The sequence below is a fragment of the Lipotes vexillifer genome, unplaced genomic scaffold (assembly GCF_000442215.2).
Source record: "Lipotes vexillifer unplaced genomic scaffold, Lipotes_vexillifer_v1.1 scaffold1593, whole genome shotgun sequence".
NCBI lineage: Eukaryota > Metazoa > Chordata > Mammalia > Artiodactyla > Lipotidae > Lipotes > Lipotes vexillifer.
The window spans coordinates 982,489-997,026 of NW_006781966.1; positions in this window are offsets into that span (position 1 = coordinate 982,489).

A 14,538-nucleotide genomic window follows, 5' to 3' on the forward strand; every position below is an offset into this window, starting at 1 on the left:
TTCCTTTATTAATTGGAATTCTTCAATAAGGAATAGCTGTCCCTCTTCTATGATTTATTTACCAATTGGTGTTTTTAATAACAACATAGACTCATGGATACTGATTTTATTCTTTAGATTTTAATTCAATATTATTTTCACTTATTTTATTGCTCAGACTGTTTTAGATTTGACCACTGGATGCTCTTTTCTGTTGGCTCCTGTATCTTTTAAAATTTCTTTCTTCTTTTCTACATTCCTTTCTTATTTCTTGAAAAATTGTTTAATATCTCACATGACAAGATGCTCCAGGATTATCTATTTTCATTGCCCTATCTGTGGCATCAACCACTTCTCCAAGTGGCACTTGTGCCTTTTATTATAAAATTGTATTTAGAAACTCATATCGGGGTGCTAGATGTGCTTGTTTCTACTGGATGTGCTAGATGTGCTTGTTTTACTACTTTTAGGCTCTCTCAGAGGACAGAGCTGTGTGTATGCATTCTAATCTATGTATTCACTTATATTACTTTCCCATTGCTGATTTAAAGTTTTATTTTATTGTGGAAAGAACACTTAACTTGAGACATATCCTCTTAAGAAAGTTTAGGTGTACAACACGGTATTACTAACGATAGGCACAATGTTGTACAGAAATCTCTAGACATTGTTCATCTTGTGTAATTGAAACTTTATACCCATTGAAAGTTAATTACACATTTGCATGTCCTTGCAGACACTGGAAACCACAATCCTACTCTCTCTCTCTATTTGACTACTTATATAACTCACATAATTAGAATCATCCAGTATTTGTCCTTAGGTGACACACTTATTTCACTTAGCATGATGTCTTCCAGATTCATATGAGTTTTCACATACAGCAGGATTTTATCCTTTTTTAAGGGTGGATAATATTCCATTTTAGGTATACACTAAGTTTTCTTCATCTGTTCTTGTGTCAATGCACATTTAGTTTTTTTCCATATTTTGGATACTGTGAATATGTGAATAATCTTGCAATGAACATGGTTATTATCCTAATTTCAGTACTTTGGGAGTATAAATTTGTTTTTTTTTCTCATAATAATAATTTTTTTAACATCTTTATTGGGGTATAATTGCCTTACAATGGTATGTTAGTTTCTGCTTTATAACAGAGTAAATCAGTTATACATATACATATGTTCCCATATTTCTTCCCTCTTCATCTCCCTCCCTCCCACACTCCCTATCCCACCCCTCCAGGCAGCCACAAAGAACGATCCGGTATCCCTGTGCCATGCGGCTGCTTCCCACTGGCTATCTACCTTACGTTTGTTAGTATATATATGTCCATGCCTCTCACTCGCCCTATTACAGCTCACCCTTCCCCCTCCCCATATCCTCAAGTCTTTTCTCCAGTAGGTCTGTGTCTTTATTCCTGTTTTATCCCTAGGTTCTTCATGACATTTTTTTTCCTTAAATTCCATATATATGTGTTAGCATACGGTATTTCTCCTTCACTTTCTGACGTACTTCACTCTGTATGACAGACTCTAGGTCTATCCACCTCATTACAAATAGCTCAATTTCGTTTCTTTTTATGGCTGAGTAATATTCCATTGTATATATGTGCCACATCTTCTTTATCCATTCATCCGACGACGGGCACTTAGGTTGTTTCCATCTCCGGGCTATTGTAAATAGAGCTGCAATGAACATTTTGGTACATGACTCTTTCTGAATTCTGGTTTCCTCAGGGTATATACCTAGTAGTGGGATTGCTGGGTCATATGGTAGTTCTATTTGTAGTTTTTTAAGGAACCTCCATACTGTTCTCCATAGTGGCTGAACCAATTCACATTCCCACCAGCAGTGCAAGAGTGTTCCCTTTTCTCCACACCCTCTCCAGCATTTATTGTTTCTAGATTTTTTGATGATGGCCATTCTGACTGGTGTGAGATGATATCTCATTGTAGTTTTGATTTGCATTTCTCTAATGATTAATGATGTTGAGCATTCTTTCATGTGTTTGTTGGCAGTCTGTATATCTTCTTTGGAGAAATGTCTATTTAGGTCTTCTGCCCATTTTTGGATTGGGTTGTTTATTTTTTTGTTATTGAGCTGCATGAGCTGCCTGTAAATTTTAGAGATTAATCCTTTGTCAGTTGATTCATTTGCAAATATTTTCTCCCATTCTGAGGGCTGTCTTTTGGTCTTGTTTATGGTTTCCTTTGCTGTGCAAAAGCTTTGAAGTTTCATTAGGTCCCATTTGTTTATTTTTGTTTTTATCTCCATTACTCTAGGAGATGGGTCAAGAAGGATCTTGCTGTGATTTATGTCATAGAGTGTTCTGCCTATGTTTTCCTCTAAGAGTTTGATAGTTTCTGGCCTTACATTTAGGTCTTTAATCCATTTTGAGCTTATTTTTGTGTATGGTGTTAGGGAGTGATCTAATCTCATACTTTTACATGTACCTATCCAATTTTCCCAGCACCACTTATTGAAGAGGCTGTCCTTTCTCCACTGTATATTCCTGCCACCTTTATCAAAGATAAGGTGACCATATGTGCATGGGTTTATCTCTGGGCTTTCTATCCTATTCCATTGATCTATCTTTCTGTTTTTGTGCCAGTACCATACTGTCTTGATTACTGTAGCTTTGTAGTATAGTCTGAAGTCAGGCAGCCTGATTCCTCCAGCTCCATTTTTTGTTCTCAAGATTGCTTTGGCTATTCGGGGTCTTTTGTGTTTCCATACAAATTGTGAAATTTTTTGTTCTAGTTCTGTGAAAAATGCCAGTGGTAGTTTGATAGGGATTGCATTGAATCTATAGATTGCTTTGGGAAGTAGAGTCATTTTCACAATGTTGATTCTTCCAATCCAAGAACATGGTATATCTCTCCATCTGTTTGTATCATCTTTAATTTCTTTCATCAGTGTCTTATAATTTTCTGCATACAGGTCTTTTGTCTCCTTAGGTAGGTTTATTCCTAGATATTTTATTCTTTTTGTTGCAATGGTAAATGGGAGTGTTTTCTTGATTTCACTTTCAGATTTTTCATCATTAGTATATAGGAATGCCAGAGATTTCTGTGCATTAATTTTGTATCCTGCTACTTTACCAAATTCATTGATTAGCTCTAGTAGTTTTCTGGTAGCATCTTTAGGATTCTCTATGTAGAGTATCATGTCATCTGCAAACAGTGACAGCTTTACTTCTTCTTTTCCGATTTGGATTCCTTTTATTTCCTTTTCTTCTCTGATTGCTGTGGCTAAAACTTCCAAAACTATGTTGAATAAGAGTGGTGAGAGTGGGCAACCTTGTCTTGTTCCTGACCTTAGTGGAAATGCTTTCAGTTTTTCGCCATTGAGGATGATGTTGGCTGTGGGCTTGTCATATACGGCCTTTATTATATTGAGGAAAGTTCCCTCTACACCTACTTTCTGCAGGGTTTTTATCATAAATGGGTGTTGAATTTTGTCAAAAGCTTTCTCTGCATCTATTGAGATGATCATATGGTTTTTCTCCTTCAATTTGTTAATATGGTTAATCACATTGATAGATTTGCGTATATTGAAGAATCCTTGCATTCCTGGAATAAACCCCACTTGATCATGGTGTATGATCCTTTTAATGTGCTGTTGGATTCTGTTTGCTAGTATTTTGTTGAGGATTTTTGCATCTATGTTCATCAGTGATATTGGCCTGTAGTTTTCTTTCTTTGTGACATCCTTGTCTGGTTTTGGTATCAAGGTGATGGTGGCCTCGTAGAATGAGTTTGGGAGTGTTCCTCCCTCTGCTATATTTTGGAAGAGTTTGAGAAGAATAGGTGTTAGCTCTTCTCTAAATGTTTGATAGAATTCGCCTGTGAAGCCATCTGGTCCTGGGCTTTTGTTTGTTGGAAGATTTTTAATCACAGTTTCAATTTCAGTGTTTGTGATTGGTCTGTTCATATTTTCTATTTCTTCCTGATTCAGTCTTGGCAGTTTGTGCATTTCTAAGAATTTGTCCATTTCTTCCAGATTGTCCATTTTATTGGCATAGAGTTGCTTGTAGTAATCCCTCATGATTTTTTGTATTTCTGCAGTGTCAGTTGTTACTTCTCCTTTTTCATTTCTGATTCTATTGATTTGAGTCTTCTCCCTTATTTTCTTGATGAGTCTGGCTAATGGTTTATCAATTTTGTTAATCTTCTCAAAGAACCAGCTTTTAGTTTTATTGATCTTTGCTATTGTTTCCTTCATTTCTTTTTCATTTATTTCTGATCTGATTTTTATGATTTCTTTCCTTCTGCTAACTCTGGGGTTTTTTTGTTCTTCTTTCTCTAATTGCTTGAGGTGCAAGGTTAGGTTGTTCATTCGAGATGTTTCCTGCTTCTTAAGGTGGGCTTGTGTTGCTGTAAACTTCCCTCTTAGAACTGCTTTTGCTGCATCCCATAGGTTTTGGGTTGTTGTGTCTCCATTGTCGTTTGTTTCTAGGTATTTTTTAATTTCCTCTTTGATTTCTTCAGTGATCACTTCGTTATTAAGTAGTATATTGTTTAGCCTACATGTGTTTGTATTTTTTACAGATCTTTTCCTGTAACTGATATCTAGTCTCATGGAATTGTGGTCAGAAAAGATACTTGATAAAATTTCAATTTTCTTAAATTGACAAAGGCTTGATTTGTGACCCAAGATATGATCTATCCTGGAGAATGTTCCATTAGCACTTGAGAAAAATGTGTATTCTGTTGTTTTTGGGTGGAGTGTCCTATAAATATCAATTAAGTCCATCTTGCTTAATGTATCATTTAAAGCCCGTGATTCCTTATTTATTTTCATTTTGGATGATCTGTCCATTGGTGAAGGTGGGGTGTTGAAGTCCCCTACTATGAATGTGTTACTGTTGATTTCCCCTTTTATGGCTGCTAGGTTTTGCCTTATGTATTGAGATGCTCCTATGTTGGGTGCATAAATATTTACAATTGTTATATCTTCTTCTTGGATCCATCCCTTAATCATTATGTAGTGTCCTTCTTTGTCTCTTCTGATAGTCCTTATTTTAAAGTCTATTTTGCCTGATATGAGAATTGCTACTCCAGCTTTCTTTTGGTTTCCATTTGCATGGAATATCTTTTTCCATCCCCTTACTTTCAGTCTGTATGTGTCTCTAGGTCTGAAGTGGGTCTCTTGTAGACAGCATATATATGGGTCTTGTTTTTGTATCCATTCAGCCCATCTATGTCTTTTGGTGGGAGCACTTAGTCCATTTACATTTAAGGTAATTATCTATATGTATGTTCCTATTCCCATTTTCTAAATTGTTTTGGGTTCGTTATTATAGGACTTTTCCTTCTCTTGTGTTTTTGTCTAGAGAAGTTCCTTTAGCATTTTTTGTAACGCTGGTTTGGTGCTGCTGAACTCTCTCAGCTTTTGCTTGTCTGTAAAGGTATTAATTTCTCCAACATATCTGAATGAGATCCTTGCTGGGTAGAGTAATCTTGGTTGCACATTTTTATCCTTCATCACTTTCAGTATGTCGTGCCACTCCCTTCTGGCTTGTAGAGTTTCTGCTGAGAGATCAGCTGTTAACCTTATGGGGATTCCCTTTGTTATTTGTTGTTTTTCCCTTGCTGCTTTTAATATGCTTTCTTTGTATTTAGCTTTTGACAGTTTGATTAATATGTGTCTTGGCATATTTCTCCTTGAATTTATCCTGTATGAGACTCTCTGTGCTTCCTGGACTTCAGTAACTATTTCCTTTCCCATATTAGGGAAGTTTTCAACTATAATCTCTCCAAATATTTTCTCAGTTCCTTTCTTTTTCTCTTCTTCTTCTGGAACCCCTATAATTCAAATGTCAGTGCATTTAATGTTGTCCCAGAGGTCTCTGAGACTATCCTCAGTTCTTTTCATTCTTTTCTCTTTATTCTGCTCTGCAGTAGTTATTTCCACTATTTTATATTCCAGGTCATTTATCCGTTCTTTTATCTCATTTATTCTGCTATTGACCTCATCTAGGGTATTTCTCATTTCATTTATTGTGTTGTTCATCATTGTCTGTTTCATCTTTATTTCTTCTAGGTCCTTGTTAACTGTTTCTTGCATTTTGTCCATTCTATTTCCAAGATTTTGGATCATCTTTACTATCATTATTCTGAATTCTTTTTCTGGTAGACTGCCTATTTCCTCTTCATTTGTTAGGTCTGGTGCATTTTTATCTCCCTCCTTCATCTGCTGTGTGTTTTTCTGTCTTCTCATTTTGCTTATCTTACTGTGTTTGTGTTCACCTTTTTCCAGGCTGCAAGTTCGTAGTTCCCGTTGTTTTTGATCTCTATCTCCAGGGGCTAAGGTTGGTTCAGTGGGTTGTGTATGCTTTCTGGTGGAGGGGACTAGAGCCTGTGTTGTGGTGTATGAGGCTAGATCTTGTCTCTCTAGTGGGCAGGTCCGTGTCTGGTGGTGTGTTTTGGGGTGTCTGTGGACTTATTATGATTTTACGCAGCATCTCTGCTAGTAGGTGGGATTGTGTTCCTGTCTTGCTATTTGGTTGGAATAGGCTGTCCAGCAGTGTAGCTTGCTGGTCGTTGTGTGAAGCTGGGTGCTGGTGTTGAGATGTAGATCTCTAGGAGATTTTCGCCGTTTGATATTATGTGGGGCTGGGAGGTCTCTTCTTGACGAGTGTTCTGAAGTTGGCTCTCCCACCTCAGAGGCAGAGTCCTGACTCCTGGCTGGAGCAGCAAGAGCCTTTCATCCACTCGGCTCAGAATAAAAGGGAGAGGAAGTAGAGAGAATTAGTAGAAGTAGGAAGAATTAAGGAAGGGAAGAAAGAAAGAAAGAAAGAAAGAAAGAAAGAAAGAAAGAAAGAAAGAAAGAAAAAAGAAAGAAGAAAAGAAGGAAAAATAGGAGGGAGGGAGGGAGGAAGGAAGGAAGGAAAGGAATGAGCGAAGGAAGGAGAAAATACAGAAAGAAAGAAGATACAGTAAAATAAAATAAGGTATAATAAAGTTATTGAATTAAAAATATAATTATTTAGAGAAAAAAAAAGGACAGATAGAACCTTAGGACAAATGGTGGAAGCAAAGCTATACAGACAAAATCTTACATAGAAGCATACACATATACCCTCACAAAAAGAGGTAAAGGGGAAAAAATCATAAAACTTGCTCTCCAAGTCCACCTCCTCAATTTGGGATGATTTGTTGTCTAAAGGAGGGAAGGAAGGAAAGAACGATAGAAAGAAGTTAAAGTACAATAGAGTTATTTAAATTAAAATTAATTATTAAGAAAAAGAATTTAAAAAAAAACAATGGACGGATAGAACGTTAGGACAAATGGTGGAAGCAAGCCTATACAGACAAAATCTCACACAGAAGCATACACATACACATTCACAAAAAGAGGAAAAGGGGAAAAAATCATAGATCTTGCTCTAGAAGTCTGCCTCCTCAATTTGGGATGATTCGCTGTCTATTCATGTATTCCACAGATGCAGGGTACATCAAGTTGATTGTGGAGCTTTAATCCGCTGTTTCTGAGGCTGCTGGGAGAGATTTCCCTTTGTCTTCTTTGTTCTCACAGCTCACAGGGGCTCAGCCTTCGATTTGGCCCTGCCTCTGCGTGTAGGTCGCTGGAGGGCGTCTGTTTTTTGCTCAGAAAGGTCGGGGTTAAAGGAGCCGCTGACACGGGGGCTCTGGCGCACTCAGGCAGTGGGGAGGGAGGAGCACGGAGTGCGGGGCATGCGTGCGGCAGCAGAAGTCGGTGTGACGTTGCACCAGCCTGAGGCCCGCCGGGTGTTCTCCCTGGGAAGTTGTCCCTGGATCCCGGGAACCTGGCAGTGGTGTGCTGCACAGGCTCCCTGGAATAGGGGTGTGGATAGTGACCTGTGCTCGCACACAGGCCCCTTGGTGGCGTCAGTAGCAGCCTTAGCGTCTCCCGCCCGTCTCTGGTGTCTGAGCTTCTAGCCGCGGCTTGCTCCCGTCTCTGTGGTCCGCGCTTTTAGCCGTGGCTCGCGCCTGTCTCTGGGGTCCAAACTTTTAGCCGCGGCTTGCGCCCGTCTCTGAGGTCCGTGCTTTTAGCCGCGGCTCGCGCCCGTTTCTGGAGTTCCTTTAAGCAGCGCTCTTAAAACCCCTCTCCTCACGCACCAGGAAACAAGAGGGAAGAAAAAGTCTCTTGCCTCCTCAGCAGGTGCAGACTTTTCCCTGGACTCCCTCCCGGCTAGCCGTGGCGCACTAACCCCTTCGGGCTATGTTCAAGCTGCCAACCCCAGTCCTCTCCCTGAGCTCCGACCAAAACCCGAGCCTCGGCTCGCAGCCCCGCCCGTCCCGGCGGGTGAGCACACAAGCCTCTAGGGCTGGTGAATGTCGGTTGACACCGATCCTCTATGCGGGAATCTCTCCGCTTTGCCCTCCGCACCCCTGTTGCTGCGCTCTCCTCCACGGCTCCGAAGCTCCCCACTCCGCCTCCCGCAATCTCTGCCCGCGAAGGGGCTTCCTAGTTTGTGGAGATCTTTCCTCTTTCACACCTCCCTCCCACTGGTGCAGGTGCCATCCCTATTTTTTTGTCTCTGTTTTTATTTATTTTTTTCTTTTGCCCTACCCAGCTACGTGGGGAGTTTCTTGCCTTTTGGGAGGTCTGAGGTCTTCTGCCAGTGCTGGTGTTCTGTAGGAGTTGTTCCACATGTAGATGTATTTCTGGTGTATCTGGGGGGAGGAAGGTGATCTCCACGTCTTACTCATCCGTCATTTTTCCCTACCATCCATGTATCTTTTTGAATTATGGTTTTCTCTGGGTACCTGCCCAGATGTGGGGTTGCTGGTCACATGGTAGTTTTATTTTTTATTTTTTAAAGGAACTTCCATACTGTCTCCATAGTGGCTGCACCAATTTACGTTCCCACCAACAGTGTAGGAGGGTTCCCTTTTCTCCACACCCTCTCCAGCATTTCTTATTTGGATACCTTTTGATGATGGCCATTCTGACTGATGTGTGGTGACACCTCAATGTACTTTTGATTTGCATCTCTCTAATAATTAGTGATGTTGAGCATATTTTCATGTGTTTTTTGATCAGCTGTACATCATATTCAGAGAAATGTCTACATAGACCTTCCACCATTTTTTATTTGGTTATTTATTTTTTTGATATTGAGCTGCATGAGCTATTTGTATATTTTGGAGATTAATCCCCTGTCTGTTGCTTCATTTGCAAATATTTCTATTCTGTGGGTTGTCTTTTTGTTTTGTTTATGGTTACCTTTGCTGTTCAAAAGCTTTTTAATTTTAATTATGTCTAATTTGTTTATTTTTGTTCTTGTGTTCACTACTCTAGGAAGTGGATCAAAAACATATTTCTGTGATTAATGTAAGAGGGTGTTCTTGCCTATGTTTTCCTCTAAGAATTTTATAGTGTCTGGTCTTATATTTAGCTCTTTGATCCATTTTGAGTTTATTTTTGTATGTGGTGTTAGAGAGGGTTCTATTTTCATTCTTTTTCATGTTGATGTCCTGTTTTCCCAGCACTACTTATTGAAGAGGATGTCATTTCTTCATTGTATATTCTTTCCTCTTTTCTCATAGATTAATTAAACGTAGGTGCATGAGTTTATTTTTGGGTTTTCTATCCTGTTGCATTGACCTATATTTCTGTTTTTTTGCCAGTACTATACTGTTTTGATGACTGTAACTTTGTAGTATAATTTGAAGCCAGGGAGTTTGATTCCTTCAGCTCCATTTTTCTTTCTCAGGATTGGTTTGGCTATTCAGGGTCTTTTGTGTTTCTATGTAAATTAAAAATGTTTTGTTCTAATTCTATAAAACATGCCATCGTTAATTTTATAAGGGTTGCATTGAATCTGTAGTTTGCCTTGGACTGTATAGTCACTTTGTCAATTTTGATTCTTCTAATCCAAGAACATGGTATATACTTCCATCTATTTTTGTCATCTACAGTTTCTTTCACCAGTGTCTTACAGTTTTCAGAGTTAAGGTCTTTTGCCTCCTTAGGTAGGTTTATTCCTAGGTACTTTATTCTTTTTGATGTGAGGGTAAATGGGATCATTTCATTGATTTCTCTTTCTGATTTTTCATTGTTAGTGTATAGGAATGCAAGAGATTTCTGTGTATTAATTTTGTATCTTGAAAATTAACCTAATTCATTGATGTGCTCTAGTAGTTTTCTTGTTGCATATTTACTATTTCCATGTATAATATTATATGCAACCTGGCAGTTTTACTCTTCTTTTCCAGTTTGGATACATTTATTTCTTTTTCCTCTCTGATTGCCATGGCTAGGTCTTTCAAAACTATGTTGAATAAATATGGCAAGAGTGGATATTCTTGTCTTGTTCCTGATCTTAGGGGGATTGTTTTTAGATAATACCTGTTGGGAATGATGTTAGCCATGAGTTTGTCATATATGGCCTTTATTATGTTGAGGTACGTTCCCTCTATTCCAACTTTCCAGAGAGATTTTATCATAAATGGGTGTTGAATTTTGTCTAAAGCTTTTCCTGTGTCTATTCAGATGATTATATAATTTTTATTCTTCAGTTTGTTAATGTGGTGTATCACTTTCATTGATTTGTGGATATTGAAGCATCCTTGCATCCTTGGGATAAATCCCACTTCATCATGGTGTATCATCCTTTGAAAGTATTGTTGGATGTTGTTTGCTAGGTTTTTTTTTTTGAGGATTTTTGTGCCTTGGATCATCAGTGTTATTGACCTGTATTTTTCTTTGTTTGTTGTATCTTTGTGTGTTTTGAGTATCAGGGTGTTGGTGCACTCATAGAGTGAGCTTGGGAATATTTCATCCTTTGCAATTTTTTGGAAGAGTTTCCAAAGAATAGGTGTTAGCTCTTCTGTTTGATAGAATTTGCCTGTGAAGTCATCTTGTCCTGGACTTTTTTTTGTTGGAAGGTTTTTAATCACAGTTTCAATTTCACTACTTGTGATTGGTCTGTTCATATTTTCTATTTCTTCCTAGTTCAGCTGTGGAAGGTGGTATGTTCTGAGAATTTGCCCATTTCTTCTAGTTTGTCCATTTTATTGATATATAAACATTTGTTGTAGTCTCTTATGATCCTTTGTAATTTTGTGATGTCAGTAACTTATTTTTCATTCAATTTTATTGATTTGAGCCCTCTTCCTTTTTTTCTTGATGAGTCTGGCTAAAGGTTTATCAATTTTGTTTATCTTTCCAAGGAATCAGCTTTTAATTTCATTGATCATTTTTGTTGTCTTCATCTCTATTTCATTTATTTCTGCTCTGATCTTTCTTATTTCTTTCCTTCTACTAACTTTGGGTTTTGTTTGTGCTTCTTCCTCTAGTTGCTTTAGGTGTAATGTTAGGTTGTTCATTTGAGATTTTTTCTTGTTTCCTGAAGTAAGCTAGTATCACTATAAACTTCCCTGTTAGAACTGCTTTTTCTGTTTCCCAAAGGTTTTGGACCGTTTTGTTTTCATTAGTATTTGCCTCTAGGTATTTTGAATTTCCTCTTTGATTTCTTCAGTGACCCATCCGTTGTTTAGTAATATATTGTTTAGACTCCATGTTTTTGTGTTTTTACAACTTTTCCCTGTAATTGATTTATAATCCCATAACATTGGGGTTGGAAAAGAAGCTTGATATGATTTCAGTTTTCTTAAATTTAATGAGGCTCACTTTATGGCCCAGCATATGATTTATCCTGGAGAATGTTCCATGTGCACTTAAAAAGAAGGTGTATTCTGCTGCTTTCGGATTCAATGCTTTATAAATATCAGCTAAGTCCATCTGGTCTAATGTGTCATGTAAGGCCTGTTTTTCCTTATTGATTTTCTGTCTGGATGATCTAATGATGAGAATGGGATATTAACATCCCCCACCATTATTGTGTTATTGTCAATTTCTTCTTTAATTGATGCATTTGCTTATATATTGAGGTGCTCCTATGTTGGGTGCATGTCTGTTTATAATTGTTATACCTTCTAATGTCTGTTTTGTCTAATATGAGTATTGTTATTTCAGCTTTCTTTCAATTGTCATTTGCATGGGACAGGTTTTTTTTCCATTTCTTCACTTTCAGGCTGTATGTGTCCCTAGATCTGAAATGAGACTCTTGTAAACAGTACATATAAAGGTCTCATTTTTTTATCCATTCATCCAATCTATGTCTTTTAATTGGAGCATTTAATCCACTTACATTTAAAGTAATTATCAATATGAATGTTCATATTGCAATTTTGTTAATTGTTTTGGATTTATTTTTGAAGGTCTTTTTTTCTTCTCTTCCTCTTTTGTTTTCTTGTCTTGTCATTAGATTTCTATCTTTAGTGATGTGTTTCAGTTGCTTTTTCTTTTTTGTGTGTACAGATTTTTGGTCTGTGCTTCCCATGATGTTTTGATATAGCAGTCTATATATGTAGAATACTGTTTTAAGTTGCTGATCTCTTAATTTCAAATGTTTTTCCAATATCCTGCATTTGCACTCTCTTTTTCTCATGATTGCTTGTTTTAATATTATATTTGTGTGTGGATGATTCCCTACCTTTATTTTTGCAATTACCATTTAGCTTCCCCATTTGTAATTTTCTTGATTCTAGTTATGGCCTCTCCTTTTACCCCTCAAGAAGTTCCTTTAGGATTTGTTGTAGCACTGGTTTGGTGGTGCTGAATTCTCTTAGTTTTTGCTCTTCTGTAAAACTTTTGATTTTTCTGTTGAATCTGCACAAGAGCCTTGCTGTATAGAATATTCTTGGTTGTAGTTTTTTTCCCTTTCATCACTTGAAATTATGATGTGACTCACTCCTGGCCTGCAGAGTTTCTGCTGAAAAATCAGCTTATAACATTATTTGGGTTCCCTTGTATGTTATTTGTTGCTTTCCCTTGTTGCTTTTAATATTTTTTCTTTGTCTTTAATTTTTGTCAGTTTGATGAATATGTTTCCGAGTGTGCTCCTTCTTGGGTTTATCTTGTATGGGACTCTCTGTACTTCCTGGACTTAACTGAGTGTTTCCTTCCTCATCTTAGGGAAATTTTAATCTACAATCTCTTCATATATTTTCTCAGGCCCTTTCTCTCTCTCTTCTCTGGGACCCCCATAATGCAACTGTTGTGTTTAATGTCCCAGAGGTCTCTGAGACTGTCTTCATTTCTTTTCATTCTTTTTTCTTTATTCTGTTCCATAGCAGTGATTCCACCATTCTGTATTGCAGCTCACTTTTTCCTTTTTCTGCCTCCAGTTATTCTGCTATTGATTCCTTCTGGTGTATTTTTTATTTCAGATATTTTATTGCTCATCTCTTTTTTTTTATTCTCTAAATATTCTAGCTCTTTGTTAAATATCTCTTGTAACTTCTCCATTCTTGTGCCTCCATTCTTTTACTGAGATCTTGGATCATCTTTACTATCCTTACTCTAAGTTATCTTTCATGTAATTTGCCTATCTTCTCTTCATTTATTTGTTCCTGTGGGATTTTATCTTGTTCCTTCATCTGAAATATATTTCTCTGCTGTCTCATTCTGTCTAAATTTCTGTGTTTGTGGACTCCTTTCCACTGGCTGGAGGTTTGTAGCTCCTCTTGCTTCTGATGTCTGCCCTCTGGTGGGTGAGGTTGGTCCTGATGCTGTGGAGGCTTCTTGGTGGGAGGGACTCGTGCCTTCCCACTGGTGGGTGGAGCTGGTTCTTGTCCCTCTTGTGGCCAGGGCTGTGTCAGGTGGTGTGTATATAGGTAGTTGTGAGCACTGTATGGCTTTAGGCACCCTGTCTGCTAGTGGGTGGATGTGTTCCTATCCTGCTTGTTGTTTGGCCTGAGGTGTTCCAGCACTAGAGCCTACAGGCTATTGGGTAGGGCCAGGTCTTGAATCTGAAATGGCAACCTCCAGGAGAGCTTGTGCTGATCAATATTCTCTGGTGCCTCTGTTACCAGGGAGCCACAACCGACTCCTGTCTCCCCAGGAGACTCTCTAAGACTCGTAGGTAAGTCCATCCCTGGTTCCTATCAAGTCACTGCTTTGTGCTGGGTCCCAGTGTATGTGCAACCTTGTTTTTACCCTCCAAGAATGGAGTCCCTGTTTCCCTCAGTCATGTGCAGCTCCTGCACTCAAGCCCTGCTGGCCTTCAAAGCCAAATATTTTTGGGATTCCTCTTCCTAATGCAAGACTCTCAGGCTGTGGAGCCTAACATCAGGCTCAGTAGTCTAATTCTTTTGGGAGAACCTCTGCAATAAATTATTTTCCATTTTGTGGGTTGCCCACGTGGTGGGTATGGGATTTGATTATTTGATTATGTTGCCAAAGCACCCCTCCTGCCATCTCATTGTGGTTTCTTTTTATGTGAATGTAATATATATTTTTGGTAGGTCCCTTTCTTTTTATCAATGATTGTTCAGCAGTTAGTTGTTTTTGTGAGGGAAGATGAGCTCAAGTCCTTCAACTCCACCCTCTTTTCCATAATCAATGTGCTGTTTTTAGTTTGGATGCTTGCTACCTCTTCCCTCAGCATGTGCTGTCCATTATCACTTTGATATGTGGTGTGCAGGTACAGCAGCCCTTCACATTCCCAGAACAGCAGGGGTGGGTCCTGGCACCTTCTCACAGATTTCCTAGGGGAGG